General features: G+C 40.2%; 1 non-coding gene across 1 annotated transcript; it reads left to right on the top strand.

Moving 5' to 3' along the window:
- Positions 1–9,176: 9,176 nt before the first annotated feature.
- TRNAA-UGC (transfer RNA alanine (anticodon UGC)) lies at positions 9,177–9,249 on the top strand. Its single transcript has one exon. It is a non-coding gene; the product is annotated as a tRNA-Ala (tRNA).
- The last annotated feature ends 526 nt before the right edge of the window (positions 9,250–9,775 follow it).

The following is a 9,775-nucleotide window of genomic DNA, read 5'->3' as shown; positions in this document are numbered from 1 at the left end:
CATTCTTTTTTCTTTATTCTTCTCCTTGGCAGTTATTTCCACCATTCTGTTTACCAGCTCACTTATTCGGTCTTCTGCCTCAGTTATTCTGTTCTTGATCCCTTCTTGTGTATTTTTCATTCCAGTTATTGTATTATTCATCTCTGTGTGTTCTTTAGTTCTTCTAGGTCTTTGTTAAACATTGTTTTGTATTTTCTCGATCTGTGCCTCCATTCTATTTCCGAGATTCTGGATCTTCTTTACTATCATTACTCTGAATTTTTTTTCAGATAGATTGCCTATTTCCTCTTCATTTATTTGGTTTTGTAGATTTTTACCTTGCTCCTTCATCTGTAATATATTTTTTTGTGATCTCTTTTTTTGTGTGTGTGATGGGTTCAGAATTGTGTTCCTGTCTTACTGGTTGTTTGGTCTAAGGCTTCCAGCACTGGAGTTTGTTGCCTGTTGAGTAGAGCCAGGTCTTGGTGCCGAGATGAGGACCTCTGCGAGACCTCACTCTGATGAATATTCCCTGGGGTCTGAGATTCTCTGTTACTCCAGTGATTTGGACTTGGAGCTCCCACCACAGGAGCTCAGGCCCAACCCCTGGTTCATGAACCAAGATCCCACATGCCATGTGGGACAGCAAGAAAAAAAGAAAAAAAGAGCAGAACAGTAACAAAGAGTAAAAAATAAGATTAGAAAACTAACAGATATGTTAGAAAAAATAAAAATACAGATGAAACAACGATCAGAAGGTAAAACAGAACCACAATAGCAAAAAGGAGAAGGAAAAAAAAAATGGAAAAGGGCTTGGCTGTGGGGGGCAGGGCTTACGTAGGGGTGGGGTTTAGGTGGCAGGTAGGGTCTAGCCTTAGGATCCACACTGCCAGAAAAGGCCCTGGGGGGTTGGGGGTGGGGCTTAGGCTCAGCGTGGCCAGAGGGTCCCTGGAGTGCCTCTGGCCTCAGAGGGCATAGGACAAGGCCCAGGACCACAGCAGGCTCCCTGGGCCTGAGTGGGCAGGAGAAATGCTAGGTACGTTCCCCCTGATCTTCCGATCCTGGAGGGCCCCTCCCCGTCTGCCTCTCCTCTTCTTCCCCGCCTCCCTCCTATGTCCCTAGGACCAACTCAGCTGGAGGGGGCCTTAGAGGTTGGAGGACCCGGCCTGTGAGTCCAGCAGGCTTCCTGGGGCCCAAGTCGGTGGGGGAAATGCCAGCCGTGCTTCCCCGATCCTCCAGTCCCAGAGGGTTCCCCTCTCCCTGTCTACCTCTCCTCCTCTTCACCCCTCCTCCCTCCCTCCTATGCCCCTAGGAGCCACGCAGCCAGAGGGGGCCTTGGAGGGCAGAGGACCAGGCCCAGGAGCCCACCAGGCTCCCCGGGGCCCGAGTGGGCAGGGAAAATGCTAGGCACTTTCCCCCATCCTCCGATCCCGGAGGGCCCCTCCATATCTGCCTCTCCTCTTCCCCCCCCACAACGTCCCTAGTACCAACACACCAGAGGGGGCCCCGGAAGGTGGAGGACCCGCCCTGGGACCCCAGCAGGCTTCCCAGGGCCTGACTGGGCAGGGGAAATGCTAGATGCGTTCCTCCTGATCTTCTGAACCCCTGAGGGTCCCTCCAGGCATGGGAACTCCTCCCTCCCCCAGCCACCCCTCAAGGGCACTGGTCCCATCCGGCCTCCACTTCTCCTACTCTCACTCCCCTCCAAGTCCTACCTGGTTCCTGGGGGTTCCTCCCATCCTCCTGGGTGTCATAGCATCTGGTAGGTGCTACCAGCATCTGGTAGGTGCCCCTGTTGTGCGGAGACGTAAACTCCACATCCTCCCACTCTGCCATCTTGACTCTGCCCCTCTATAACTTTCTTAATTATGACTTGAAATTCAGAAGTGTGAAAAGATTATGAAAACTTGATTACAAAAGATAAATAAAAATTTTGTATGCCAGAGAACATCAGAATCAAATAAAAAAGATAAATAAACTGAGAGAAATATCTGTGACTGTTAAAGAAAAAGATATTCATGACACTTACTGAAGATGGAAAGGCAGAATTTATTCAAGGGTGGCCATGAGGATAGGTGGGTACCACTGCAATAGGGTCTTGCCAGGGTGGGGGAGAAACTGAACTCAACTTTGAATACAGCCTAGGTAAGTGGGAACTTACAGGCAAGGAGCAGGGTGGAGTTCAGGGACAGAAAATTACTAAAAGGAAACATCAAGAGTAAGGGGTATTCTGGCTCAGCCAATGTAACAGGATTCTTGCTGAAGGCAGGCCATGGTGATCAGACATCACCTGGGGAATAGTGCAGGATGAGGAACTATCAGATATTAGATATCAAGGGTGGCCAGATATGGAGGATGGAGATTCTAGTTAAACTGACTTATCAGGATTCTTGCTAAAATTGGGCAATGCAGAAAGAGAAACACAGAAGGAGGCCTAATTAAAAAGTTCAGGAGAGCTTGAGTAGAGTTTGGTTAGGGAGAAAATCTTTGTCATTATATTACAGAAAAACTATTTTTAATATAAAAATATTAAGCAGGTAGCCAAGCAATTTAAAAGTAGAGCTTCAAAAAGTAAACATGAAGATATTTTAAATGTTACAGAAATACGAGCTAGAATACAAGCTCACATATAGGAAATATATAGGAAAAGGGAATAGGCAGACGGGTATTTATGGGGAATGAATAGCTTAATAGAGGATGGGAGGGGAAGAAAGGTCACTTATCGGAAAACAAATAACTTCTAGGAAAGATAAAGGGGTCCTTAGGAGAACAGATGGGATATATGATAGTTTGTGACAGTCTGTTTAGGTGTGGAGTTGACTTCTAATCTCCAGTGATGAGTCAACCTTCTCTGGTTGCTCTTGGGGAACAGATTTATGACAATTGAGTTCCTTTGAGTTCTTTTGGGAAGCTCTGCTTTTAGGCAGATAGGGAAGTTGAGGAAAAAATTTCTGAAATGTCTTCAGCTCAAAATTTTTATGGCACAGTAGCCTATTCTGGACCCCTTTAACCCAGAGAAAGATAAACCTGAAAATAAACTGCTTCTGGTAATCAATCACTAGTGTCAGGGTTGGACTGTTATTCTGAGACAGCTATGCATGTATTGTTTAATAAAGCAAATGAAAAATGAAGGTTGTTTGTTGCAAGTCATGACTGCCATTTTGGAAGAAAAGAGATAGTTGTGCATCTATAATGCTAAATAAAAATGTTGTAGTTCTGATTTTGAATGGAAGATATCAGTATGAATAATTTTAATACATGAAGACACATACATGCACATACATTTCCCGAATCCACATACTGAAACAATAAATATACAAATATGGGCTGTATGTATGTGGTTAAGAAAATCTCTTTAGTTCTGATTCATAATTGGCAAATCACTATGAATCCCTTTTATATTTTCTATGTATACATATACACACATATATATTTCTTAGCCCTAGTCACTCAAATAATGAGCAAGCCTAGCTGATTCTGGTTCTGGGGCATGAAATATATAAGATAGGTTCAGAACATTTTTTCATACCAGGTAGCAAGAAAGCTCTCAAAGACTCTCAAGGTCTCAGAATCACAATGAAGAGGCTCCTACTGGCCAAAGATGGGTAATAAGGAATATGATTACAAGCGATTGAAATACACCCAACATTTTAAAATTCATGAATTTATAATGATATTTGAAATATAAAATATCATTGGCCAATTTTAGAAGTTTCTAGGAAACATATGAAAAATTCACAAATAAAGGGAAAGAACCAACGTTTATTCTGCCTCTTCTTTGTGAACCATACCTTTAGGTAACTAGGTTAATGAGGGAAAGTTCTCCTTTTAGAAGTGTAAGGGAGGAAAAGTTTTCCTTGACCCCCTTAGGGTCCCTGGATGAGTCTGAAAATTCAACTGACACAGACAAATTAATAAGAGGAAAGCACCCACATTTGTTTAGTATAAGTTTTATGTGTCACGAAGTATTTTTATGCTAGATTCAAGTGTAGAAATATGATGTTAGAGTATATGAGGTAAGTGTAGCAAGTCCTGTTTGTTAGGATTCTTCTGGGTATCCCTTTGTCTTCAGAGATAAGGATGTTCCTTTCTTCTGGATATAAGGAGGGCACCTTTCCCATGAGGATTGTATGACCTGTTTCAGGAGAGGAAGGGTAGGTGAAGGTCAGAGTGACCTTCCTGCTTCTGCCATTTATCTTAAACTCAAATGTGATAAGGTGTCATTTTCAATATGCCAAGGATCCATATTTTGGGGTAGCATGTCCTGATCCCTATCAGAAGTGATCCAGCTAATAAATGAAGACAGAATGATAGTGAGACAGGCTGGGACCTGGGACCCTGTGGTGCAGTGCTTGCACCGGACAAATGTCTCCTCGAGCAACAGAATACAAGAAACTACAAGGAACTAAAAATAACTGCATGCATGAGCAGCTGGGGCAAACTATGAACAACAAGATACAAAAAGGCCAAAACCCAACTGCCACTTCTGAGGTGCCAGAAGCAAAAGCAGGGTACTGTGCATGGTCCCTGCACACAGCACCACTGAGAGGATGAGCAGATCACCTAAGCCACCCCTCTGACCTGACCCACCGATCTGCTCCTATCCTCACCCCACTTAAGGGACCAGCTCACAAGCAAGGGAACCTGTTACTTGTTTTCCGCTCCCTCATGCTGAAGCATGAGTCCCAGTAAAATGTTTCCTGAATTCCTGTCTGGCCTCTTATCAATTTCTGTTGATTAAAGAGTCCAAGAACTCTTTATTGTAAAGTAGGGAATTATAAAGAATTATAATTCATAGAATTATAGAATTATAAAGTATCATAGTAGATAGGTCAGAGAATTGTAAGTATCAACATTTAGTAATCCATAATGCATAAGGGATCCTAGAAAGAGGACTGCTAAAATCTAATGAAAATGCACAAAATCACGAATAAAGCAGTTTTGTAGAAAAATAAAGTCAAATCCAATTCTAATGAAAATTCTAAATCTAAGCACCAATTGACAAGTAAGGTGTTACATGATACCATGGTGGTACAATCAGAAAATCCTGACTGTGGTATATCCTATAGGACATCACGCTGGTTTCTAATAAATACATTGAAAGGAAAAAAAGAAAAGATGGAAGAGGAAACTGTAGATTAAAAAAAGACATTGGAATCATATCAACCAATCACAATGAAGGTCTTGATTCAGGCAAGCAAACTGTTCTAATTAGAAATTATGGAAATTTAAGTACAGGATGGATATTTGATTATATTGAGAACTTTTTGTGCCACAGGTCTCATGATTTGAAAAATGAGAATTGAAAGACAAAACTAATTTGTTACTATTTTAGACAAGGACAGCATAGCGCTCAGGAGTTGGAATGAGGACATGGGTCTGGGTTCCACTGTTAGTTTTTAGACTTACTCTCTGTGTGGTCTTAAACAACTGACAGTGTTTTTAGTCTTCATTTCCCTGTCTGAATCTACCTCTTCATATGATTGTTCTTAAATTGTGTTCTTGTTAACAGTGCTTTGCAAGGCAGCATCCTTTTACTCAGGTAAAGGGCACACCTTTCTCTTCTTCTGACTCTATCTCCTTGTTATTTGTAAGTTGTTTTCCTCCCCTTATAACTTTCAATGGAAATCTAGATAGACATTTTTATTTTATTATTTATTTTTTTATTTTATTTTATTTTTTGCGGTACGCGGGCCTCTCACTGCTGTGGCCTCTCCCGTTGCGGAGCACAGGCTCCGGACGCACAGGCTCAGCGGCCATGGCTCACGGGCTTAGCCGCTCCACAGCATGTGGGATCTTCCCGGACCAGGGCACGAACCCGTGTCCCCTGCATCAGCAGGTGGACTCTCAACCACTGCGCCACCTGGGAAGCCCTAGATGGACATTTTTTAGAGGAGAAAGAAGGGTGAGAAGACACTCTTTTTCAGGGTGTCGTTTTTTGGGGTTTTTTTTTGCTGTACACGGGCCTCTCACTGTTGTGGCCTCTCCTGTTGCGGAGCACAGGCTCAGCGGCCATGGCTCACTGGCCCAGCTGCTCTGCGGCATGTGGGATCTTCCCGGACCGGGGCACGAACCCGTGTCCCCTGCATCAGCAGGCGGACTCCCAACCACTGCGCCACCAGGGAAGCAGCGCGTCGTTTTATTTACTTATTTAAACTTATTTATTTATTTATTTATTTTTGGCTGTGTTGGGTCTTCCTTGCAGTGAGCGGAGCTTCTCTCCGTTGTGGTGCGTGGCCTTCTCATTGTGGTGGCTTCTCTTATTGCGGAGCAGGGACTCTAGGTGCGTGGGCTTCAGTAGTTGTGGCGCAGGGCTTAGTTGCTCCGTGGCATGTGCGATCTTCCCAGACCAGGGCTCAAACCCATGTCCCCTGCATTGGCAGACAGATTCGTAACCACTGCGCCACCAGGGAAGTCCCCCAGGGCGTCACTTTAACTAAAATAAATATAGCATGGGCTGTTATAAAATAATATAGAAAGCAGTTAAGGGAGAATTTGCCGCTAACAAGAACTGAGAATTGCAGGGTAGATTTAACTTAATGTTAATGTATTCTCCTTGTTTGCAGAGCTTTCTAGAAATACACACAGGCATAAGGCACATCCTTCATGATTAGCCTCTCTCTCTTGACTTAGTTCATCAATTGGTGCCGTCAGACTCCTTTGAAAGTCATTGCTTCTGATTAAAAGAAATGAGCTGGTTCTCAGATGGCTTACAGTGCTTGGCAACAAGGTTGGAGAGGCAACTTTGCCGGGCTCCTGAATGTCTGCAGAACAGGTGGGGTGCTCCTTATGAGATGAATAGAAGCCCACATCCCCAGGATGTAACACAGCCACAGCTGTCATTTGAAGCCTGAAATGAGGCTTCTGGAAAGGAAGGTAGCCCTCTGGAAGCCACTCTGGTCCCATGTTTGTGTTTGTGTGTGTCCCTGTGCACACACTCTGTGTATGAACAGGTGAGACGCTCACTTTCCTACATCAGACCCTAGGCTCCCACTTAGCTCTCTACGTCCCTCTCATGCACTTGCAAACATGTCACTGGAAGCAGTGTGAGCCATGCCAAGGGAAGGTGAGGTCTGGTACTAATTAAAAGCCTGCAAACAGAGTAGGGAGATGGAAGGAGAAAGTCTGGTGCTTGACTTTAAGATTCAAGGACTATGTTACCCAGAAAACAGGTCAAGAATGCTTCAACTAAATTGGTGCTGGTCTTTGAGGTGGGTCAACAACTATGTCTACTATCTCCTTTGTTCTGAATTCAGGCAGAGCCATCAATTCAAAGAAATAAAACAAGAGAGGGGATGGATGGCTGTGTAATACAGAAGAAGGGGCACATCCCCTCTGCTTTGCAATGATTCAGTGGAAAATGTAATTATGCTTCATTTGGCAGTTTGCAAGGTAATATTTTTATACTGGAGGCCTTTCAGCATAACTTTTACTAGGAAAAAAGATCTGTTATTCATGATAATTTCAAGTTAACGATAATTAATGTTTTAATAAAGGAAGAAGAAGAGAAGTAGAGGAAAACATGATAAAGAGAAGTGAATGCAGAGACTGAAGCCTCTAGGCTTACCTAGGAAAGGGTAAAATGGAGGTTTCTCATCTTAGTCATTTGCTTTTTCATTATAGATTTTTTTGAAAGCTATAAGTTGTCTGTGTCCCTATTTCTTATTGCGGGCATGGTTTTTGCATATGGAATTGAATTATTAATAAGAATTTGCACTTCTAATGAGCACTCGCTGTCTTCTTTGGGTTAGTACATTTTAATTATTTTTAAAAGAACATTAATCACATGTGCCAAATTACTATCTAGTCTGGTATATTGCTTTAAAAAAAGTTTTTATTTTGAACTAATTTTCGACTTACAGAAAAGTTGCAGGAATAGTACAAAGACAGTTCCTATATATCCCCACTCAGCTGCCTCTAATGTTAACATCTTGCATAACCAGAGTATTAGGATCAAAATCAGGAAATTAACTTTTATACAGTAGTATTAAATGACAAAGCTTATTCAAATAGACAAAACTAGAGATAGTAATAAGGGAAATATCTCATATTTTAAACTAATTGTGAAGAGATATAAAAACAATGTAAAGAGTTCTTTTGCAGGTCCGGGTACTGGTGATGGAATAATTTTAAACTTAGTCAAATTATCTTTCTGATGATAAAGCAATAGAAAGCATTTACAAATGTGTAATATTGCCTAAATAAATAAAATACATCATATTACAAATTTTTAATGCCACTGGGCTGGGAGATCAAAAAAATCTAAAATTATGGGTGTCTGTGACAGAAAAGGATTGGTGGGTAAGTTTCAAAACTACCTTTGAAAGATTCAGGTTCAGATAACTAGTGAAATTATGGTAATTTCAATAAACAATTATTGAAAAATTTCTAGTTGACAGTCATTGGGCTTAAAAATAGAGATTGGGAGCAAAATAAAATGGAAAGCAAAGGAAATATGAAACAGTCATATATCATAAAATAATAAATAAAATAACTCATGTTAAAAACTCCAGAATACACCCACAAAGATTTAGAGCAGTGTGATAAGATACCTTAACAAATGAATGAATACTAAGGAAAGTTTCTATGTAGTATTTACAATCAGATATCAAAAATATAAAGAATTTTAAGCAAATTTAGCCACTAACAGAATTACAAATAGGGTCAATTTCTTTGAAATCTTTAGAAAACATAAATGTAACTATAACAGAGGCCATATTAAAATATTAAAATAAGAAACACTGCAAAAACATAAAAAGCAAGAGTCAAAAACTGGAGTAATAGAAAATAAAATGCATGAATTATATCAATAAATGTAAATGGCTTAAAAAACAAACATTTCCTATTGAATTTAAAAAATCAACAAACTGATAGATACTAAAGGAGAAATAATTAAATGCAGTGTTGAGCCTACATAGGATCATGGAAGTGACATTAGTGGAAAAACTGGTGAAATTCAAATAAGATTTAATGTTTAGTTAATAAATTATACCAATGATAATTTTTTCTGGTTTTGATAACTGTACTCTTTCATGTGTAAGATATTAACATTAGAGGAAGCTGGGTAAAGGATATACAGGGATTCTGTACTATTTTTGCAAACTTTCTGTATGTCTAAAGTTATTTAAAAATTTTAAAAAGTTAAAAATAAAATAAAACCCAACTATATGTTACTTTAAGAAAGCAGACCAGGGACTTCCCTGGTGGTCCAGTGGTTAAGACTCTGCACTTGCACTGCAGGGGGCATGGGTTCGATTCCTGGTCAGGGAATTAAGATCCCCATGCTGTGCCAAAAAAAATAAATAAAATGAAAATAAAAATAATTTTTTAAAAAAGCAGACCAAATCTAAAATACTGCATATGAACGAGGCTTTCCATTTAACAATGGTTGCTGGATCACAACCTTCAATGCATCCTGTTTAAATTACTTTTGAAGTAGGAAAAATGTGAAAGTCTATAAGAAGGCTAATAAATAAGACTGATGACCAATTTATATGTTGGTTTCCACAAATATAAACTGCAAGGAATAAAAGTTATGGAAGTAGAAATTTTATACTTAGAGAGATATAAAGGACACAGCACTAATTATAATATGTTATTCATACTTGCATCCTGATTTTTAAATTAAGTAAACGATAATGGCATTTATGAGATAATTACAACTGAATAATGATTGGATATTTGATGATATTAAGGAATTACTATTAGGTCTAGGTGTAATAATAGTGCTGTGGTTATATTAACAAAAACAAGAACAGCAACAACATAATAAGGCTTTACTTTTAGAGGTCCACAC

Source organism: Aethalodelphis obliquidens, unplaced genomic scaffold (assembly GCF_003676395.1).
Source record: "Aethalodelphis obliquidens isolate GAN/ISIS:26980383/991018 unplaced genomic scaffold, ASM367639v1 scaffold62, whole genome shotgun sequence".
Classification (NCBI taxonomy): domain Eukaryota; kingdom Metazoa; phylum Chordata; class Mammalia; order Artiodactyla; family Delphinidae; genus Aethalodelphis; species Aethalodelphis obliquidens.
The sequence above is the reverse complement of the archived record's forward strand: the minus strand, read 5'-3'. Positions and strand labels throughout refer to the sequence as shown.